Source organism: Engraulis encrasicolus, chromosome 3 (assembly GCF_034702125.1).
Source record: "Engraulis encrasicolus isolate BLACKSEA-1 chromosome 3, IST_EnEncr_1.0, whole genome shotgun sequence".
Lineage (NCBI taxonomy): Eukaryota > Metazoa > Chordata > Actinopteri > Clupeiformes > Engraulidae > Engraulis > Engraulis encrasicolus.
The window spans coordinates 46708383-46715882 of NC_085859.1; positions in this window are offsets into that span (position 1 = coordinate 46708383).

The following is a 7500-nucleotide window of genomic DNA, read 5'->3' on the forward strand; positions in this document are numbered from 1 at the left end:
CTCTCTCCCTTTCTCTCACTGAATCCCTCATTCACACACACACACACACACACACACACACACACACACACACACACACACACACACACACACACACACACACACACACACACACACACACACACACCAAATGTCAATCTGTGTCATTCATTCATCTGCTATAATAAAACCCCGGAACCACCAACATCAATGACATGAGAGTCGTATTTTATCGTCAATGAACCCTGGCTTTGAAGTGTGTGTTTTTTTCTCCTAGTTTTTGGCATCCGCTGTTGTTGTTGTTGTTGTTGTTGCTTTGTATACAGCCCTCAGCAGGCCAATGAGATTGTTTGTTTACTGTGGGGCTGCATCTGTTGCTCTTGTCGAGGGGCTATCCATTTGTTTTTCAGCCAGGGCTGGACTGGTCATCTGGCATACTATACTGTACAGGGCATTTTCCCGGTGGGCCAACAGTCCTCGATGGTCAATGCTGTTGTTAATTGTTGATTTTTCAGAGATACCATAGCCCTCAATTTACGTAGATGTGATGGTCCACTGGTCCATCTATGTATTTAATATAGACAGTGGACTGAGCCACAACTGAATCATGATTTTGTAATCATTGAGATAAATAAAATTATTTAATATAATTTAAGTTAATATATAAGTTAAGTTAATATGATAAGTTATATGATAAGTTAATGCTAGTCAGTGGAATCTTTCATCTGCCATTTACGCACAATAAAGTAAATATAGGTCGCCCCAGTCCGCTGCAACTTCGAACGTAGGTCGTGTGACGTCTCCAAATGTGTTACTTTTCTAAGCTTTTGTGGTATCGGATGCGATACCATGTTATGGCTTGTTGGTTTGGGGTCACGGTGCCTTGACATTTTTCACGACTTGAAAGGGTGCCTCGCCTAAAAAAAGGTTGAGAAACACTGGTTTAGAAGAGTGCGGGGCTCTCCTGCTGCCGCCGCCAACACCAAGCTGGCCTGCTGACAGGGGGGATGGGGGGTGGATGACAAAGGGGTATGTTCTACCGGGCCCAGGATGATAGGGGGCCTGGAATTCCGTCCCCATTATATTGTATGTATTTCAGATCCCTTTCAGATGATTTGTCCTGGGCCAGGGCTGGACTGGGATCTGAAAAGGGCCCGGGCAATTTTTGACTCCTGAGGGCCCAGTGCCTCTATCGGTATATCGGTATCAGTAGGCCTATGTGATGACATTGTCTCGGCGTATATATACAGACATATAATGTATGTATAATGTATAGGCCTTTATATGGTAGTCATGTTTTTGTTACACAGAAGATATTCTTGCCCACTGGACCTGGGCTGAAAGGAAGAAAAAAACTGCTGTGCACCATGTTCCCTTCATACTGCTTCTGAAGTTCTGAGTAGCCTATGTTCGAGGGTAGGGGATAGAGAGGACAACTAACTTTATTTTCCTGATTATGAGCCCTGACCAGTGAATCTCAATATTTGAAAAAGTATCCATACCATTTTCCTTAAGCAAAAACTGAAAATGGGTCCCACAGACCCAAACACATTAAGAGTGGAGTGTCACAATGGGAGTTTCCCAGGTGGACTTTCAAAGCAATATTTCACTAACACGCACACACACACACCCCAAATCTAATAATAATAATAAAATCACGTAGAAATAATAATTTCCTAGGTTGAATGTGCTTCAATTTGATCCAGTCCATACAGTCAGTGAGCCTGCTTACTAAATGGCATGTTGACAACACGCCCCCCTTTCCCAATGCGCCCCAAAACCAAAAGTTGTTATCTAGGCATGAACTGTAATGCAGATTGAGACTCTTCAAAAGAGGCTCAGATTGTCAACGTCTGACAAGTGTTTTTTTCCGGACACTCGCCATTTTTTCACCACAGCAAAACCAAGTCGTATCGCGTAGACCTCCAGCATAGCCTACACACTGCAATGCCAACAACAACACAAATAGCTAGAGCGTTCACAGCAGGTCAAGTGAGCGCGTAACGATTCCCTATGACAATGGTACGGCTGGTCGGGGTTTAAGCCAGGTGGTCGTCAACTACTATTGAGGTGACGATTAGTTTTGTTAAGTGGGGGTCTGTAAGGAGGGGAGGGCCTTAGAGAAACGAAGTGTTTCATTGGACCAGCCCAATGTGCATCAGAAGAAGCATCCAATGGGCGCCGATGTGTCATTTTTTGCGGGTGCAGACAATAAAAACGAATTGTTATATATTTTTATTATTATTTCGGGCCCTGGGAGGGCCCGAGACGCACGAGGGCCCACCGGGCATTGCCCGGTACGCCAGATGGCCAGTCCAGCCCTGTCCTGGGCCCAGCGAAAGCTGTCAACGGCCCTGCATACAGAGTAATGGGGAGTCAAAATCCCCCCCTACCCCATCCCTTGGGCCCAGGACAACTACTGACCCCTTTGTCACCCCCTCTCAGCTTCCCTGCTGCCGTCAATACTTCAGTGACCAGCCCTGAGGAGTGGCACCCAGCAGGGATGCCCTTGGTGCTCATCGGCACATTGGGTGGCCACCTGCCACTTACCCCTACAGGTGTAGGTTTGGCTTGGAAAGTTGTGGGGACATCAGTATGGCTAATTGTCCAGGTAGGCCTATGCTATTTTTGCATTATATTTGTGAAAAAGTGGTGGGGACAAGCTGGGTTTACCTCAAAATTGGTATGGACATGTCTCCACCATCCACACCTAAAATTACACCCATTAAATTAGTCTAATTTAAGTTAAACTGTTACCCCTATGCCCCCCACACACCTATGCGGCTATGCCACCCATTACTGACTACACTAAACAGTCATAAAGCACTACTGAAATACATGTAGTAACACATAAGGGGCCCTAATTAACAGTAAAGTAGCTATAACCTAATACTTAAGTAAGGGTTAATAATCATTACTTAACGCCATATAAGACACATATTAATTGTTATTATTATATGGTTGTGACGTCATCAGTCGAATGCTCCATTCATTTCAACGGGGCTCCCCAACGTTCGCACGTCTGTTATTTTTCGATAACGGACGGGTTGGTCTATAACAGACCGCTGTCAATGGCAACAAGACTTTTCACTGCTAAAGCGACTTTTCAACAAGACTCTAATCAGCTGCTGTGATAGAAAACACCTGTTGTCCTGGCTACCTAGCTGTTGCCTAGCGGTGTTCCACAACGGCACTGTTTTGTTTTGCGCAGCAACAATCTTTTGCCATTAAAAACTATAATAAACTTAACATTAAATAGGCCTAAAGAAATGTCCCCGCCATGTGTGAATCATTTAAGTATATCCATATAATAAGCGGGTTAACGTTCAGCGAGTCGGTCGCTTTGTGGAATAGCAGCACTTCAGAGAGAACAAGACCCCTCCGCTCCGCGTCGGGGTCTAAAGATTCTCTCTGTCGTGCTGCTATTCCACGGTAGCGACCTTCTCGCCGAACGTTAACCCTTACTTAATGCATATGTTGAACATTAGTAAGCAGTTACTTAACTATTAGATAACTATTACCTTGTGTTACAAGTTAATAGCATATTATTATTTAACTAATAGATAAGTAAGGGCACAGTTAATAGTTAAGTAGCTATCAGGTCATACTTAACTAAGGACCAAAATTAACACTTACTTAATACAAAAGTAAGGCATAACTAATGGCTAATTAATACATAAATATTGGGTTTTGGGACCCTTATATTAGAGTTGGCTGAGGATAACTAATGGTTAATTAATAGATAGATATTGGTGTTTGGGACCCTTATATTAGAGTTGGCTGCGGATAACTAATGGTTAATTTATCGATAGATATTGGTGTTTGGGACCCTTATAATAGAGTTGGCTGAGCATACCTAATAGTTAAGTAATTAATCTACTGTGACATCTAGTTTTCACTCATTCAAATCACTGTAATAGTGGCAACAGGAGCCATTATATAGCAAGGATTGGATGTACACTTCTCAATGATGGTGGGGTGATGAGATGTAATTTTTTCATGTACCACTTATTAGTTTTAATGGTAAAAACCCTACAATAAATGCAGAACATTATGAAGAGTAATAGTTTTGAAGCTAAACTAAACCATTCCTTTGTGGTAATTAGGTTAATGTTTGAGAATATTAGCTCCAAGAGCAGTGCATGATGGGTACGCAATCTACAGACAACAATATTTCGGTATTATTTAATCATTAGATATGCCTTGCTTTTGTATTAAGTAAGTGTTAATTAAGGTCCTTAGTTAAGTATGACCTAATAGCTACTTAACTATTAACTGTACCCTTACTTATCTATTAGTTAAATAATTATATGCTATGAACTTATGAGCCAACTTATGAGCCAACTCTAATAAGGGTCCCAAACACCAATATCTATCTATTAATTAACCATTAGTTATCCTCAGCCAACTGTAATATAAGGGTCCCAAAACCCAACATTTATGTATTAATAATTAACCATTAGTTATGCCTTACTTTTGTATTAAGTAAGTGTTCATTTTGGTCCTTAGTTAAGTATGACCTGATAGCTACTTAACTATTAACTGTGCCCTTACTTATCTATTAGTTAAATAATAATATGTCATTAACTTGTAACACAAGGTAATATTTATCTCATAGTTAAGTAACTGCTTACTAATGCATTAATAACAATTAATATGTGTCTAATGTGGCATTAAGTAATGATTATTAACCCTTACTTAAGTATTAGGTTGTAGCTACTTTACTGTTAATTATGGCCCCTTATTTGGAAGTGTTACCTGTGTGTGTGTGTGTGTGTGTGTGTGTGTGTGTGTGTGTGTGTGTGTGTGCGTGTGTGTGTGTGTCTGTTTCCCCCAGAGATCGTGCCCTGTGCCACAGACAGACATACAGTGCAATACGAGATTGGGATTATCTGCCAGTGATGCAATGGCCCAGAGGGAACATGGCACTTACATAATACCACACCACACTGCCCACACACATACACACACACACACACACACACACACACACACACACACACACACACACACACACACACACACACACACACACACACACACACACACACACACACACACACTGCCCACACAAGTGAGTCAACAAGATGGTGTGTGTGTGTGTGTGCGTGTGCGTGCGTGTGTGTGTGTGTGTGTGTGTGTGTGTGTGTGTGTGTGTGTGTGTGCGTGTGCGTGCGCGTGTATGTACATGCGCACATGGCTGTATGTGTGTGTACTGTAGCCATCATTGGACTTGGAAACGAGTAGATTATGCCCAATCTACTCAGCATGTCTTGTTGCTGCTGTGCTACTGTGACAAATGTTTTGATCACGCATCTTACAGTACAGATCTGCTAACGCGGCTTAAGCTCCACAACGGAGCTGTGGCTTGGCTGCTAATGGGACTAGAGAAGATGGGAAGATTATCTTATATTTCTGTTTCATGCATTATTTTCCTTCAATATTTTTTGAAGGCATGTCATACCAATACGTCATATATTATCATGCAATAATGTACACAAGTCCTCTGTACGTAGTGTGTTTGTTGCTAATAAAACTTGTGTAAGCACCGAATATCTCTCCTCTCTTTCTCGATTCAATTCAAAGGTAGCTTTATGACTCATTGAAGCAATGTTACCATGGTTGACACGAAACAAAATTAAAGTCTCTCTCCCTCTCTCTCTCTCTATCAGGGTGTCGGATGAGCAGTCAGCGTTTCTCCACTGATGTGCTGAGCAAGAGAGAGAGAGAGAGAGAGAGAGAGAGAGAGAGAGAGAGAGAGAGAGAGAGAGAGAGAGAGAGAGAGAGAGAGAGGCAGAGAGCTGTGCAGGCACTAATTGGATGTCTGGCTTCCATTAAATAGTAACCACAGAACATTAGGCCAACAAAGCAAACACCAGCCCGTCCATCATGGGCACAAAGCAACCCCACCAGCCTCCAGATTCCAACTACCCCACCCACACATACAGCACACACACTGATACACACACACACCACCAGCCTCCAGACTCCATCTACTCCACCCACGCATACAGCACACACACTGATACACACACATACTGATACACACGCACGCAGACACACACACATACACACCCCACCAACTTCCAGACTCCAACTACTCCACACACATGCACACAGACACAGACACACACACCCACACACACTGATATCCATGCACACACACACAGACACATACACACAAACTACACACTATACACACTGCACACACCTAGACACATAACGGCACACAAAGACACACACAAATACAGACCCATATACACAGATGCAGACGGAGACACACACACACACACACACACACACACACACACACACACACACACACACACACACACACACACACACACACACACACACACACACACACACACACACACACACACACACATTCATGGGTACTCACACACTGACATAAAACACCAACTATCACTGGCTTGGAAGTGAGAGCAGGTGGTGTGGCATGTACGAGGGCCATTATCTGTCTTTCATGCACCACTGAAGTTGTCATATAAACATTCACATAATGAACAATATCTACCAGTTCTTATGTCCACACTTGTAGCTACACATTACATACAGTATATGCTGTAATTGTATAAAGAAATGGAGACATTGCTAAAGATCTACAGTACAGTATATTTTAAGATGTGTCTTTCAATCATTTGGAAAAGCAACACTGAGTATTTTCTGCTTTTTGTGGGGTTTTATTTATTTGAGATGAACATTCATTATAGAAAAAAAGGCACATTTTATTGATGTGGAAAACGAAACCACATAATGTGTGTGGATGAATAAATAGTGAGCTGGATTAAGTGAAATTTGATGTATCCCAAATATCATCAAATACTCCCATCTCTAATTAGGGAGTTTGCATTCACACACTCTAGCAAAACAACTTTATGGCTTCCGTAACAAATTCGTCGGAAAGCCATAGCAAAAAGAGCAATTACAGAAAAAACAACTTTTTCAGTAACACCATCACAAAAAGGGAAAAAAACTCAAAAAAGAAAAAAACAAAATGAATGAATAATTCAATACGCTTCATTTCACATCCCAAACAAAAAATGATGGATGAAAACCACACTGTCACTCAACTAATATATGTTTAGCCTTGTTTTTTTACAGAATACTCTTACATTCAAGTCATCAATTATTTACAAAAATCTCTTTTCACTGTGACTGCTGAAATGATATAATGTGCCATATCGTAACAGCGCATAAAGCTTTGCCCATATGTGAGCTTGTTGTGCTATATAATATTATGACTTAGTGCATCTTTATTCAGACTGCTCGTACTTCCCACCACTGCAACAGGGCACTCTCATCCCAGGGGATCTTTACATACATTCAGAGAGAAACCTGCAGTGGGCTCTCTCTCTCTCTCTCTCTCTCTCTCTCTCTCTCTCTCTCTCTCTCTCTCTCTCTCTCTCTCTCTCTCTCTCTCTCAACACATATATGAAAAGATCTCCTGATACATCAATACACCACATAACTCACACAACAAGCCATTGTTATCCCCTC